Genomic DNA, 16,754 nt, shown 5'->3' with positions numbered 1-16,754 from the left:
ATGGAATTGAGTAACTGTAACGTATACCTTTTTTTTTTTCTTGCTGGCTCATGAAAATTAAGAAAGTCCAGAAATATTGTATCTTTGTTTGAGGGATAGTTTTTACTACTTCTCATTTATTACCATTAAAAACTTTACTACTTACATTTTATCTAATCTCTCTTGGAAATCACTTATAATGTATGGTTTTCATGTTGATGAGTATTTAAAATTGAGCCTCTTTGATTGGCAAACATGGTAAAACAGAAATTCTGAAGGAATTAAGAACATTTTTCTCATAACAGTCTACTTTTTGCTGCCAAGAGGGACCAACTTTTACACAGAGATCACATTATGTGACATTTAAACAGCATAAAATGATGCACACTGCCAATTCATAAGTTAAATATCATGGGGATTAGTGTAAACTTAGGTCAGTATCAAGTATTTGTAATTAAAATTGCCAGTGCCTTGTAAAACAAAATCTATAATTCTGAGATCTCATTTTTCATGTTGTTATTTAATGTAAGCCTGCCCCAATTGATTTATTTGTATCCTACAAAATGTGTTAATATAGATGTCTCTATTTTCTGCATTGCAATGAGGTTTTTTATATTTATTAATTTAAACAGTATATTCCATATTTATGTGATAAAACTACTTATCCATACCCATGCCCTAATGGAGATCATGGAAGTGGATTTTTTTAAACTCCTATATTTTTCCTTATCATCACTTCTATCTTCACTAATTACTTAAAAACTTAAATAAACATGCTCCCATAAAATATAACTTTGTGTATTGCTTATGGCCTTACAGATCTTTTTAAAAATTAATTCAGTTCAATAATACATCAGTTCAGTAAGGGAAACTGTAATGTTTATTTGTATCACCAGAATTTTTTAAAAGTAATTTTCAAGCCAAATTATGTTGATATTATGTAGACCTACTCTAACTGGATTTAAAATACCAAAAGATTTTGATTTCTATGAATAATGACAAAACTTATATATGTATATATATACATTTATATAATATGTGAGCTCTTGTAACTTTATAATTTAAATTTACTAAAGTCCAAATTTTTATTCTAAATATTTTCATCATGTATGTGTACATAAATGGAGGAAATCAGTTATTCAATGTATACACATGCATTTTTCAGGGGTGTAATTATTATGTAAATTCCTCTATGTTAATTACATTTACAAATAAAATTTACAAATTTTGCTGAAAATTAGCATGGGTCATTTTTAAATTATCATTCTTGATTTTAACCACACAATGTTGAGGTGGGCCACTGCACTTTAAAAATTTTAAAAGCTGAAAACACAACATATCTCTTAAAACTTGACAATACAACATCACAAAGAATTTCAAAACCAATCTGTTTCAGACCAGATGTCTCATTTCTAGTGGGTAATAGAAAGAATGGTGTCTATGTAATTCCTCTTGGACTTTGAAATATCATTTCTCTGTTGTAAAGTGAGTGTTCTATACTTGAACATTTTTCACAAGATGTATTCGTAGACAATCCTACTGGAGTAGAGTATACCAGTAAATTACATTTTGCTTTTTTTTTTTTTTTTTTTTTTTTTTTTGCAGTTCGCGGGCCTCTCACTGTTGTGGCCTCTCCCGTTGCGGAGCACAGGCTCCGGACGCGCAGGCCCAGCGGCCATGGCTCACAGGCCCAGCCGCTCCGCGGCATGTGGGATCCTCCCGGACCGGGGCATGAACCCGTGTCCCCTGCATCGGCAGGCGGACTCTCAACCACTGCGCCACCAGGGAAGCCCACATTTTGCTTTTTAAACACAAAAGTAGAGGAAAATGAAACCAATTGTGTTTCTAAAAAGTGGCAGAGCTTTGGCAAAAGAGATTGCCTCAGTTTGTCATTCCCACAGCCTCATTACTTATAAGAAAGTAGGAAAGGAACAAACATTTACCGAGTATATTCTGTGTCAAACCCTATTAGATGTATTACATAAAGTTTTTAACATTTAAAAAATTACAACATAAATACAAAAAGTACAATGTTTGTGGAGCTCAACTAATTTTAAAAAAGTGAACAGACCTATGATTAATTTTAAGAAGTAGAATAACCCTAATCATAATTCTAATTCATAAGTTTCCTTCTAGTCACTGATGCCCAAAGGGAAACTTTCTAACACCACAGATGAATCGTCACTGTTTTTAAAATTTGTATAAAAGGGATCACACAGTATGTATTCTTTTGTGTCTGTGCCTTTTTTTTCCAATACATTTGTGAGCTTTTGGTAAAATTGTATGCAGCTGATTTTGTTATATATAATAATATTCTATTAGTGAATATACCATGATCTAATTTTCTTATTCTGCTGTTCCTGGGCATTCGGCTAATTCCAGTTTCTGACTATCATGAATAGGGCTATTATCAATATTCTTATACATATACTATTGTGACCATATGTGCATTTCTGATGACTATATACCCTGCAGTTAATTGCAGTGTTCTAGGTTATGTATACACTCAGCTTTATTCAATGCTACCAAACAATATTCAAAGTGACTTTCCTTTAGAGTCTCAGCAGGAAACTGTGAGAGTCTTGTACATATATATTGTGTCTTTACCGGTATCCCCATGAGGTATGTAATTTCATCATTATTACCTACAAATATAAAATTAGCCCTAGAACACTTCTATGGGACTCACTCAGCATCACACAACTGGTAACACAATGGTGATCACAACTACAACCTTCTGATACTAAGGCTGTGTTTTTATATTATAGGAGTAATGGATCATTAGTAGCAATTCTGGTTGGTGAAAAAGGTTTCTGTGACTCCTCTCTTGAGGAAGATTCTGTGGGGCTTACCTGGGTTCAGTTGATAAGACTAAACTGTGCTTTCTTATGTGGTTGCCATGGGAGAGATGACCATAAGATTTCCCATAAGTTTGTGAACTACACAATGTAAAACATACTCTGGCAAGAAAACTTAAAGAAACTTTTAGTCAATTTCATATTTCAGATATAAGAATTTTGTCTCATTTATATAAAGATGCCATTAACAAGTTTAAGTGAATTTAATTTAAAGAAAATTGTAGCATTTACACGTTTTAGTTAATACCTCAGCCAATCTCAAGTTAATAAAGAAAACTCTTCTTAATAGAAGAATATCAGCTAATAGATATAAAAGGAATGATGAAATTAGAAAATTGCCATTTTGAAATTTCCTTGTAATTATAGAATCAAGATGATTCAATGTTAAAACCATTACATAGTAAAGGATTATTGACAAATAGGAAATTTGTTAGATGTCAAAATATCACTGTACAGATTAGTAGCAATTTTATATTTTTTGGGTGGGGGGAGACAGAGAGGACCATATTTACAAGGAAATGATTTGGCAGTAACTGCCTTAACCAAGTATCATTAATGACTGGGGTGGTAACATTCTCTGTGTCCTAATTCTTGATGTGTGGTAATATATAGAACATGGTATCTCCCCTATGCGTGAACTCACCAAGGATGTCTAACCTGAACATAAACAACTTTTTAAAAACAACCAGAGAAATCCAAAATGTGAAAAAGTCCTAAGAAAACTGACCTAATCTCTTCAAAAGGTGAATGTAATATAAACATGTAATGTTTTTTAATGGCGAGACTGTTAAAGAAATTAATGTACCTAAAAACAAAATGGAATGTGTGAAACTTGTCTAGATCCCTTTATAAAGCTGAGAGTAGGCAAAGAAATGAGGACAGTGAGAAAGATTTATACAGTGAATGAAATCATACTGTTCATAGTACTTTGTCTAAAGTTCATAACTTGTCGACATCTGCAGTGAAGTATCAAAGGGAACAATGAAAATTAAATTTGTAATGTACAATAATTTTATGGGAATAAAATCGAATTGGACATAAGCTATACAATTGTTCCAAATTTCCTTTAATTTTTACCTCAAGCAAAAAAATTATATTCCATGTTTCTGTGTGCTGTGTGGCCCATAATTTTACTTTACTATTGTTAGTTAAATTTGGCTAAATCCAGCATAATAAAAACCAATAATCAAATTTTTGCTCGGTCTACTGGGAAAAATATTTTTCACGAAATGGCTTTATAAATATGTGCAACATAAAAATACAATGTTCATGTAAAGTGATCTAATTATCATAATTTTTCATGATTTATTATTCAACTAATACCTTAGCATTAAGTATAAACATATATTCATAGTTCATGTATTTGAATATGCATATTTATATATGAACATATATTCATATCTTAATGTATTATCAAGGTCTTACTTATTGGCCCTATTTTCTGTGTGGAACTTGACCTTAAAATCTGATCTTCATGCATGCATTCAATCACGTATTGCTTTCCTGCCCTGCTCTGATCCCTGAGTATGATCCAGTATTTAGAGTCAGTTTGTTTTGATAATTTATAGTTAAATTTGTATATATAAAATTATCCTGTAGGAAGAAATATATTGATAGATTTAGCTGTCCTGTATAATAATATACAGACTCATCACTCATTAATAACTAGACAGCTGTGAGATGTAATTTATAATTACCTGAGTCTTCAAAATATCATTAATTCAATTAAATTTGCAAAATTCTAGATGTTACACAGCTTACTAATTTAGGAGAAAATAGAAGTTTTTGATATTAACAATCTCAATGTCACTCCTCTTAATGTCCCTAAAGTTATATCCCTACTTGTCATTATCTCCTTTCCAATGAATACCAGCATGGCTAGTATCTCTGTCATATGTTTGTAATTCCATAATATTCTGCTTTCCTATATATCTCTTAAATACCCTTCTCTATGTGAATTGAATTTTCAATTGTTTCCACTAACTTCCTTATCTCAACCTGAATAGTATAACATTATTTCTCTCAGCCCTACAGAGGTAGGGCTATCCTATATTTGTTTATATATGACTGAAATTAACTGTAATATACTGTCCAGGCTGTGAAGAGGTTAGCTAAGCTACTCATGGACTTGCTGTCTCGGCATACATTTTGTTGGGACAAGTGGACCGCAGTGACCTTAAACTGACACTAGCTCCTCAGGCAAGTGCATGCCCTAGATAGCACCCTGCAGATTCACAGCAAGTGTAAGTTCCTGATGTGGTTTCCCCAACAGCCCTTGTAATCAACAGTCTCCCCCACCTCCCCTAACACATCTTGTAGATAAGACCCTACTCTTGATTTATTTTTTTTGAAGAGATAAATTGTATTTATTGCTTGGAAGAATCAATATTATTAAGATGTCAATTTCCCCAAAATCATTCTTTTGTTCCCCTTTTTATTTTTTTTTAATTTTCAAATTAGTTTTTATTGGAGTGTAGTTATTTACAATGCCGTGTTAGTTTCTGCTGTACAGCAAAATGAATAAGTAATACATATATCCACTCTTTTTTAGATTCTTTTCCCATATAGGCCATTACACAGTATGAGTAATGAGTAGAGTTTAGTAGAGTTCCCTGTGGAAAGGTGTTCAACCTCACTATTAGAGAAATGCAAATCAAAACTACAATGAGGTATCATCTCACACCAGTCAGAATAGCCATTATCAAAAACTCAATAAATAATAAATGCTGGAGAGGGTGTGGAGAAAAGGGAACCCTCCTACACTGTTGGTGGGAATGTAAATTGGTGCAGCCACTATGGAGAACAGTAGAGAGGTTCCTTAAAAGACTAAAAATAGAGCTACCATATGATCCAGCAATCCCACTCCTGGGAATATATCCAGAGAAAAACATGGTCCTAAAGGAGACATGCACCCCAATGTTCATTGCAGCACTATTTACAATAGCCAAGCCATGGAAGCAACCTAAATGTCCATGGACAGATGAATGGATAAAGAAGGTGTGGTACATATATACAATGGAATATTACTCAATCACAGAAAAGAACAAAATAATGCCATTTGGAGTGATATGCATGGACCTAGAGATTGTCATACTGAGTGAAGTAAGTCAGACAGAAAAAGATAAATATCATATGATATCACTTATATGTTGGAATCTAAAAAAAATGGTACAAAAGAACTTATTTACAAAACAGAAATAGAGTCACAGATGTAGAAAAAAAACTAATGGTTACCAGTTGGGGGGAGGGAGGGATAAATTGAGAGACTGGGATTGACATATACACAGTACTATACATAAAATAGATAACTAATGCTCTTTTGATTTAAATTGATCAGTCTGGCCTTAGCCTGGGAACAGCAAATCACTCCATGCATGGATCCTAATAAATGCATTTGCTCCACGTCCTGTCTTTCTCTGTACTCTGTTTGCATTTCCCTGATTACTAGTAATGTTAAGAGTCTATTCATACTTATACTGACTAGGTGTTGTTTTCACTTTTTAAAAATTTTCTAATGATTTTTATATCATATGCAATATGATATGATATGCAATACATTGTATTTTCTTTTCTGATTTGTCAAAATTATTATATAGTCTGGATAATAAACATTTGTCATTGTTATAAGTTTCAAATATTGTTTCTTGGACTGTCATCTGCTTATTATTGTGTGGATTTATTATAATATAAAATTGTTTTTTAAAAGTAAATAATATTTCAATATTTCCTTTATGGTTTTTATCTTTTGAATGTTACAGAAAGAGCCTTCCATCCCCCAACCCCAAAGTTTTAAGCACTTTCATCTATATTATTTTTTAGTGTTTACAATGTGTCTGTTTTCCAGCTTTATACGGGTTATTTGTATGTTCTGGTGTTTGGTCATCTGATATTTTTATTTAGCATGTGAAGAGGAAACGGGTTTTTTCCAGTGTTTGAATATCTGTTCTTTTCCCCACTGGTCTTGGATGGCACAACTATTGCATATCAAATTTACATATATACATAGGATTGTTTCTCTAATCACCTTTCAGTTCATTTATTATCATAATCTATTTCAGCAGTGAAAGATAACTCTATATCTTTATTTTTATGCTATGAACAAAATAATATATTTAATTATCATATTATGTATAAAAGTTTTCTAATGTTTCTAATGTTCAAATGTTTCTAATGTTAACCATCTCATACTTGAGACAAATTGGCTTAAGTAAAGTAAAATTCAATACACTTTTGGATTTTTTTTGCTACTGTTTTATTTAGAATTCTTGAATTATTTTTGTGAGAACCACAAAATTGACTTTTCTAGAACTTTCTTTGGTTTTGTCCTCATGCTGATCTCTACGTATTAATATTAGTTGTGCTATTCCACATTTTCAATGAACCAGAATCATTTATATAAAGTTAGAATTGTCTTCTTCTAGGAAACATTTCAGTTCTGAAGAAGTGATCTTAGCTATTTCTCTGTCAGAAAACTTCAGAAGAATAGAGTATACCTGCAATATTCCAATGAGAGTAGAATGAAGTTAAGACCTTGTGCTATTTCTTCAGTTTATATTTATTACTATACTGAGGGCACAGAGAGTATTATATTGCTTTGAGAAATGTTTAGTTCATGTTCAAAATAATTTTTATTAATTTGTGATGCTGTGAGCAAACATGAGAAAATAAATATATAGATATATATTTTTTCTCATATATATTATCTATATATATAAGCTGTTAAAATAAATAATCACAGGGTACATTTTAAATAAAAGACATTTCTGAAAAAATGTGAAGGGGATTCCTGGAAGAGTTTAAATATGATTTTTAAAATTCTCCTACCTTCTTCTTACTTCAACTTCCTACTTCACTTCTTACTGATTTCACAAGTATCATGAAATTAATGTGAATGATAGCTGCACTTCTAGGAAAAACATATATTGTTTTTTACTTTTTTATATGTTCTAAGTTTGTCTCATTTCTCATTTCTAAACCTGAGTAGATCCCACAGAAAACTGGCAGAAATTGTCCAGCATTGCTGGAGGGAGTGAGAGGATCAGAATAAATCAAGATAACTGTTCTTTCTCCTAGTCTGTAGTTCTAAGTAAAGAACGCTGGCTTCCTTTACATCACTCATACTACAAAACATTTAAAGTTTTGTTGTATATTAAAGTTCTCATCACTTACAGCATCCTTGCAAATGAGCTTCACTGAAGTCTTTCATTGAAATGTTAATAAAAAATTTATTTTATGGCCAGCTACTTTGGTGAGAAATAGTTCTCCAGAATTTGCTTACAAATCTATTAAAATGGAAAACTTTTAAATGAATGAATTAACAAGTACATTTAGAATGAAGAAAACTAAAAAGTGTGATAGATACAACATTTCATTGGTTACATTTTACAGGGAAAACAGTAAGAAAATGTGTATAATATTGAATTCAATCACGAAAATTAGCATAGGCTTCTGCATTCTGGAACTGGAATAAATTATTTTCTAGGACTACTTAAATTTAAATTGTAACCTATAGCTAAAGACTGTAATTCTTTGAATAACTTATTCTTGATACTAGAAGACAAATGATTTCTATAATGTTTTATATAATGTAGAAAAGTTTGGCAAAATTTTTAAGTTGACAGGAAATTTTATACCTTCTTGATTCTTGAAAATTCAAGTGACTATTTTATCAAAAAATGGAAATGCAATACCAGCGTGAAGCATTCATTAATGGCTGCACTTACTAAAATTGAGAGTGGAAAAGTAGCATAGATATTAATGCCTGAACAATTCATCCAAAATATGAGAAAAATAAAATCCACAAGGGTGAGTCAGTGATAAACACAAGTCTAGAATTCAGAACTTCCTTATTTCCTAGCCAAGTTCTCTTTCTATATAGGTAGCTTTTAAAAGTGGAAGACACCATAAAAAGTAGAATAGAACTGCGCACACTTTTCAAACAGCATAAGGCGTATATGTAAGCACCTATCTTTTATGATAAGGAATATCAAAGTTTACAAAATTAATATCACTTACTCCTCAAAACATTCTGTATATCGTCCTTTAACTTAGAATTTTTGTGTAATTAATGCTAGAATTAAGATCAGTCGCATCTCTAACTTCAGTACTTCCCCAAATTCTAATAATGAATAATCCCATGAATGAGCAAGCTGGATATTGTAATATCATCTATAACACCTGTGAAGTTCTTTCTAAGATCATATTTTCTTTCAGGTGTAAACTTTCTTTTTTCTTTTATCCTTGTCTAATTTTAAGCTCACACAGTGATTACAGATTTTCAGATCTGATACCATTCATTTACTAAAATTTCCAGGAGGATTTTGTGTGATGAAGTGAATTTTTATGTTGAGGTGAAGATGATGTTCTTAGCTGATAAAATAACAGCTTCTCACAGCATCTTAAAATGAGTAAACCTCTTCTTGCCTGGTGATATGCAGATGTTTCTGTAGTTCACAGAGTGAGTTTCCTGCTGAAATAAGGATATGAATGTTCACAAATTGAATATTAGTAGAAGGCAGATTTCTTCCTACTGCTTTTGGATAAGATACTGAAAATGAACAGTAGGAGGTAAATTCATCTCAATTCCAATTATACAAGCTTCTCTTCCATCTATTGTTTGAAAAACAGAAAGCTACATGAATTATAGCAAAATAAAGCAATTATAAAATTGAGTCCCAATGAATTTTTATGGTTTACTTATTTCTCTTTTAAAAAATTTCATGCTGTGCCCTTTGGAAACTCAAAAACATGTTTTTAAATAATATCCTCAGATTCATAGAAGGAAGGAAAAATAACTATCATGTCTTCTAGTTGTTTATTTAAAAGTTATTATTAGATTAAACAATCCAATTTAATCACATCAATTTTATTTCAAATAATCAAGTATTCAAGTGCTTTATTCCATTTTCAATCCATATATAATAATATATAATTATTTCAATCCAATATAGTTAACATAATTAATTTTTAAAAAGGTAAAGATAAAATTGTTTTGAAAAGGCACACCGACTAAGCCTCAGGCTGATATAAAAATAAAACCAAACATAATCTGTGAACTTGAACATAAAATATCAGTGTATAAAGACATGCTGTATGTCATAGGGTAAACTGTAATTTTATCTTAGGGCATATTGATTCTATGGGTGCATATGGATTGCTGTAGTTCAGCATTAAAATATACATATATTATGCATAATTCACTTTAAATAACTATTTATTTAATTTTTTGCAGGGTGATAAAAGGAAATACATGGTCAGCAAACATGTTAAATTTACTACTAAACAGTATACCTGCTTTAAATTTCTCAGAAAAAGAGATTATAGATACTGTATTAAAGGCACATTAGACTATTCTCTCTGTATATGTAGAATATAAAGTTCTCTCTATATAACTTCATGATTTTGGAACCTGTCTTCTGATATTTTAAGGGAAAAAGTAATATAATCAGCATTGTGTTTTAGAAACATTATTTTTACAGTGAGGTGATGGATTGAAGAAGACCAATAAGGTTTCTGAGTGTAACTGATGGTGAACATGCTGTAGTGTATACAGAAATAAAGATATAATGTTGCAAATATGAAATTATATCATGCTATAAATCAATGTTACCTCAATAAAAATAAAGAAAGAAATAAGAAAATAATTTAACATTTAAAATGGAAACCATGGAAACCTAGTTAATTCAGGGTGATGATGACAGAGAAGTGTATAGGTAAGAATGAAATTAGAGATAGGATCAGTACTAATATAAGCAAACATGCACTATTTTAGGATGTGGAAACTGAGGCACAGGGATTTTTAGTAACTTTTTCCCAAGGCCATAGAGAAGTGAGAAGCCATACCCCCCCTTCAGCAGAAGGGGTTGACCTTCTGTTTTACCTTGTTGTTATTGATTCATTTATATTTTTATTTTTTCTAATAAATCTTTTATTTTTCTAATTTTATTTATTTATTTGCACTTTGTTATTGCTCTGCTCCTTTTGGCTTGTTCCCCTCCATTTTTTTTCTTTTTTCTGTTGTGGTTTTGTTTTATCTTGTTGCAGCTGTTTCAATTATATTTTTGTTTTTCCAAACATATTTTTTACCTTTCTAATTTTATTTTACTTTTTATTCTTTGTTATTGTCCTTTTTTTCTTTTTTCTTTTTTTGCCATGCCACACAGCTTGTGGGATCTTGGTTCCCAGGCTGGAGGTAAGGCCTGAGCTCCTGTGTTGGAAGTGCCAAGTCCAAACCACTGGACTAACAGAGAACCTCAGGCCCCAGGGAATATAAATCAGAGTGAGGCTTCCCCGAGATCCTCATCTTGGCGCCAAGACCTTGTTCTACCACACTGTCTGCAAACTCCAGTGCTGGACGCCTCAGGCCAAACAAACAGTAAGACAGGAACACAGCCTCAGCCATCAAAAAAGAAAAAATGAAATCATAGAAAAATATGTTACAGATGAAGGAGCAAGGTAAAAACCTAGAAGACCAAATAAATGAAGATGAAATAGGCAACTTACCTGAAAAAGAATTCAGAGTAAAGATAGTAAAGATGATCCAAAACCTCAGAAATAACATGGAGAAAATACAAGAAACGTTTAACAAAGATCGAGAAGAACTAAAGAGTAAACAAACAGTAATGAATAAATGAAATTTAAAATTCTCTAGAAGGAATCAATAGCAGAATAACTGAGGCAAAGAACGGATATGTGATCGGGAAGATAAAATGGTGGAAATAACTGCTGGGGAGCAGAATAAAGAAAAAGGAATGGAAAGAATTGAGAACAGTCTCAGAGACATCTGGGACAACATTAAACCCACCAACATTCAAATTACAGGGGTCCCAGAAGAAAAAGAGAAAAAGAAATCGTCTGAGAAAATATGTAAAGAGATTATAGTTGAAAACTTCTCTAACATGGGAAAGGAAAGAGTCAATCAAGTCCAAGAAGTGCAGAGGGTCCCATACAGGATAAACCCAAAGAGAAACATGCTGAGATGCATATTAATCAAACTATCAGAAATTAAATACAAAGAAAATAATTAAAAGCAGCAAGGGAAAAGCTACAAATAACATATAAGGGAATCCCCATAAGGTTAACAGCTGATCTTTCAGCAGAAACTCTGAAAGCCAGAAGGGAGTGGCAGCACATATTTAAAGTGATGAAAGGGAAAAATCTACAACCAAGATTACTCTACCCAGCAAGGATCTCATTCAGATTCGATGGAGAAATTAAAGCCTTTACAGACAACCAAAAGCTAAGAGAATTCAGCACCATCAAACCAGCTCTACAACAAATGCTAAAGGAACTTCTCTAGGCAGGAAACACAAGAGAAGGAAAAGACTTACAATAAAAACCCAAAACAATTATGAAAATGGTAATATAGGAACATACATATTGATAACTAACTTAAATGTAAATGGATTAAATGTTCCAACCAAAAGACATAGACTGGCAGAATGGACACAAAAACAAGATCCATACATATGCTGTCTATAAGAGACCCACTTCAGACCTAGGGACACACACAGACTGAAAGTGAGGGGATGGAAAAAGATATGCCATGCAAATGGAAATGAAAAGGAACCTGGAGTAGCAATACTCATATCAGATAAAATAGACTTTAAAATAAAGACTGTTACAAGAGATAAGGAAGGACACTACATAATGATCAAGGGATAATCCAAGAAGAAAACATAACAATTATAAATATTTATGAACCCAACATAGGAAAACCTGAATACATAAGGCAAATGCTAACAGCCATAAAAAGGGAAATTGACAGTAACACAATAATAGTAGGGGATTTTAACACCCCACTTACACCAAGACAGATCATCCAGACAGAAAATAAATAAGGAAACAAAAGTTTTAAATGACACAATAGACCAGATAGACTTAACTGATATTTTAAGGACATTCCACCTAAAAGCAGAAGAATACACTCTCTTCTCAAGTGCACACTGGACGTTCTCCAGAATAGATCACATCTTGGGTCACAAATCAAGCCTTGGTAAATTTAAGAAAACTGAAATCGTATCAAGCATCTTTTCCAACCGCAATGCTATGAGACTAGATATCAATTACTGGAAAAAGCTGTAAAATATACAAACACATGGAGGTTAGACAGTGCACTGCTAAATAACCAAGATATCATTGAAGAAATCAAAGAAGAAGTTTAAAAATAACTAGAAACAAATGACAATGAAAACAAGATGATCCACAACCTATGGGATGCATCAAAAGAATTTCTAAGAGGGAAGTTCATAGCAATTCAAGCTCACCTCAAGAAGCAAGAAAAATCTCAAATAAAGAATCCAACCTTACACCTAAAGCAACTAGAAAAAGAAGAACAAAGAAAACCCAAAGTTCATAGAAGGAAAGAAATCATAAAGATCAAAGCAGAAATAAATGAAATAGAAATGAAGAAAACAATAGCACAGATCAATAAAACTAAAAGTTGGTTCTTTGAAAAGATAAACAAAATTGATAAACCTGTAGCTGGATTCATCAGGAAAAAAAGGGAGAGGACTCAAATCAATAAAATTAGAAATGTAAAAGGCGATTCCAACTGACACCACAGAAATACAAAAGACCATAAGAGACTACTACCAGCAACTATATGCCAATAAAATGGACAACCTGGAAGAAGTGGACCAATTCCTGGAAAAGTACAACCTTCCAAGATTGAACCAGGAAGAATTAGAAAATATAAACAGATGAATCACAGGTAATGAAATTGAAACTGTAATTTAAAATCTTCCAACAAACAAAGTCCAACACCAGATGGCTTCACAGGAGAATCCTATCAAACATTTAGAGAAGCGTTAACACCTATCCTTCTCAAACTCTTCCAAAATATTGTGGAGGGAGGAACACTCTGAAACTCGTTCTACAAAGCCACTATCACCCTGATACCAAACCAGACAAAGATATTACAAAAAAAGAAAATTATAGACCAATATCACTGATGAACATAGACGCAAAATCCTGAACAAAATACTAACAAACAGAATCCAGCAACACATTAAAAACATCATACACCATGATCAAGTGGGATCTATCCCAGAGCTGCAAGGATTCTTCAATATACAAAACATTCAATCTGATACACCATATTAACAAATGAAACAATAAAAACCATATGATCATCTCAATAGATGAAGAAAAAGCTTTTGACAAAATTCAACACCTATTTATGATCAAAAGTCTCCAGAAAGTGGGCATAGAGGGAACTTCTCTCAACATAATAAAAGCCATATACAACAAACCCACAGTAAACATCATTCTCAGGGGTGAAAAACTGAAAGCATTTCCTCCAAGATCAGGAACAAAACAGGGATGTCCAGTTTTGTAACTATTATTCAACATAGTATTGGAAGTCCTAGCCACAGCAATCAGAGAAGGAAAAGAAATAAAAGGAATACAAATTGGAAAAGAAGTAAAACTGTCGCTTTTTGCCAGTGACATGACACTACACATAGAAAATCCTAAAAATGTCACCAGAAAGCTACTAGAACTAATCAATGAATTTGGTAAGGTTGCAGGATACAAAATTAATGCACAGAAATCTCTTGCATTCCTATACACTAACAGCAAAAGATCAGAAAGAGAAATTAAGGAAACAGTCATATTTACCATCGCAACAAAAAGAAAAAAAAATACCTAGGAATAAACCTGCCTAAGGAGGCAAAAGATCTGTACTCAGAAAACTATAAAACACTGATGAAAGAAATCAAAGGTAATATAAACAGATGGAGAGATGTACCATGCTCCTGGACTGGAAGAATCAATATTGTGAAAATGACTATACTTCGCAAAGCAATCTACAGGTTCAATGCAATCCTTACCAAACTACCAATGGCATTTTTCACAGAACTAGAACAAGAAATTTTACAATTTGTGTGGACATACAAAAGACCCCAAATAGCCAAAGCAATCTTGAGAAAGAAAAATGGAGCTGAAGGAATCGGGCTCCCTGACTTCAGACTGTACTACAAAGCTACAGTAATCAAGACAATATGGTACTGGCACAAAAACAGAGATATAGATCAATAGAACAGGATAAAAAACACACAGATAAAACCATACACGTATGGTTACCTTATCTTCGACAAAGGAGGCAAGAATAAACAATGGCGAAAAGACAGCCTCTTCAATAAGTGGTGCTGGGAAAACTGGACAGCTACATATAAAGGAATGAAATTAGAACACTCCCTAACACCATATATAAAAATAAACTCAAAATGGATAAAAGACCAAAATGTAAGGCCAGTCACTATAAAACTCTTAGAGGAAAACATAGGCAGAACACTCTATGATATGAATCACAGCAAGATCCTTTTTGACCCACCTCCTAGACAAACGGAAATAAAAACAAAAATAAACAACTGGGACCTAATGAAACTTAAAAGCTTTTGCAAAGCAAAGGAAACCATAAACAAGATGAAAAGACAACCCTCAGAATGGGAGAAAATGTTTGCAAATGAAGCAATGAACACAGGACTAATCTCCAAAATATACAAGCAGCTCAATATCACAAAAACAAACAACCGAAACCAAAAAGGGGTGGAACACCTAAATAGACATTTCTCCACAGAAGACATGCAGATGGACAAAAAATACATGAAAAGATGCTCAACATCACTAATCATTAGACAAAGACAAATCAAAACCACGAAGTATCACCTCACACTGGTCAGAATGGCCATCATCAAAAAATCTGGAAACAGTAAATGCTGGAGAGGGTGTGGAGAAAAGGGAACTCTCCTGCACTGTTGGTGGGAACTTAAATTGATACAGCCACTATGGAGAACAGTAGGAAGGTTCCTTAAAAAACTAAAAGTAGAACTAACATATGACCCGTCAATCTCACTACTGTGCCTATACCCTGAGAAAACCATAATTCAGAAATATACATGTACCACAATGTTCACTGCAGCACTCTTTACAATATCCAGGACATGGAAGCAACCTAAATGTCCATCAACAGATGAATGGATGAAGAAGATGTGGCACATATATACAATGGAATATTACTCGCCATAAAAACGAACAAAATTTTGTTATTTGTAGTGAGTTGGATTGACCTAGACTCTGTCATACAGGGTGAAGTAAGTCAGAAAGAGAAAAAAATACTGCATGCTAACGCACATATATGGACTTTTAAAAAGTGGTACTGATGAACCTAGTGACAGGGCAGGAATAAAGACGCAGACGTAGAGAATGGACTTGAGGGCACAGGATGGGAAAGGGAAGCTGGGATGAAGTGAGAAAGTAGCACTGACATATATATACTAACCAAATGTAAAATGGATGGCTAGTGGGAAGCTGCTGCATAGTGCAAGGAGGTAAACTTGATACTTTGTGAGGACCCAGAGGTGTGGGATAGGGAGGGTGGAAGGGAGGCTCAAGAGGGTGGGGATATGGGGAAATATGTAAACATTAGCTGATTTACTTTGTTGCACAGCAGAAACTAACACAACATTGTAAAGCACTTATACTCCAATAAAGATGTGAAAATAGAAAACAAACAAACAAACAAAAAAACCCTAAAGCACCTGAAATTTAGTATATGTGAAATAAAGAGGAGAACTTTAATAAAGGTAGGTATTTTAAAATTCCATCAAATTTAGCAGTAAAGGAATCACCTGTGTTGTTGGTTTAGGCTATTTTAATGGAATAAGTACAGAAGATTGAATGCAGTGGAGGAAGAGAGATCAGAATGAAAAAAATAATGTATACAGGTAGAGTGCTAAGGAAGAGACTAGGTAAAGGTGACAGCTAGTAAGATGTAGCCTTAGAGGAGGTTTTAGTATTGTTGTGTTTTTAAAAAGCCAGCCTTTTTATAGACTTGATCAAATTTAAAAGATACTGAAATACCACCCAAAAAAAGTAGCAAGGATGTAATGGAGCAGTTCCCTAAAAATGAGCTCG

Source organism: Mesoplodon mirus (genome assembly GCF_964341445.2).
Source record: "Mesoplodon mirus genome assembly, chromosome: 3".
NCBI lineage: Eukaryota > Metazoa > Chordata > Mammalia > Artiodactyla > Ziphiidae > Mesoplodon > Mesoplodon mirus.
This window is presented reverse-complemented; position numbering follows the sequence as displayed.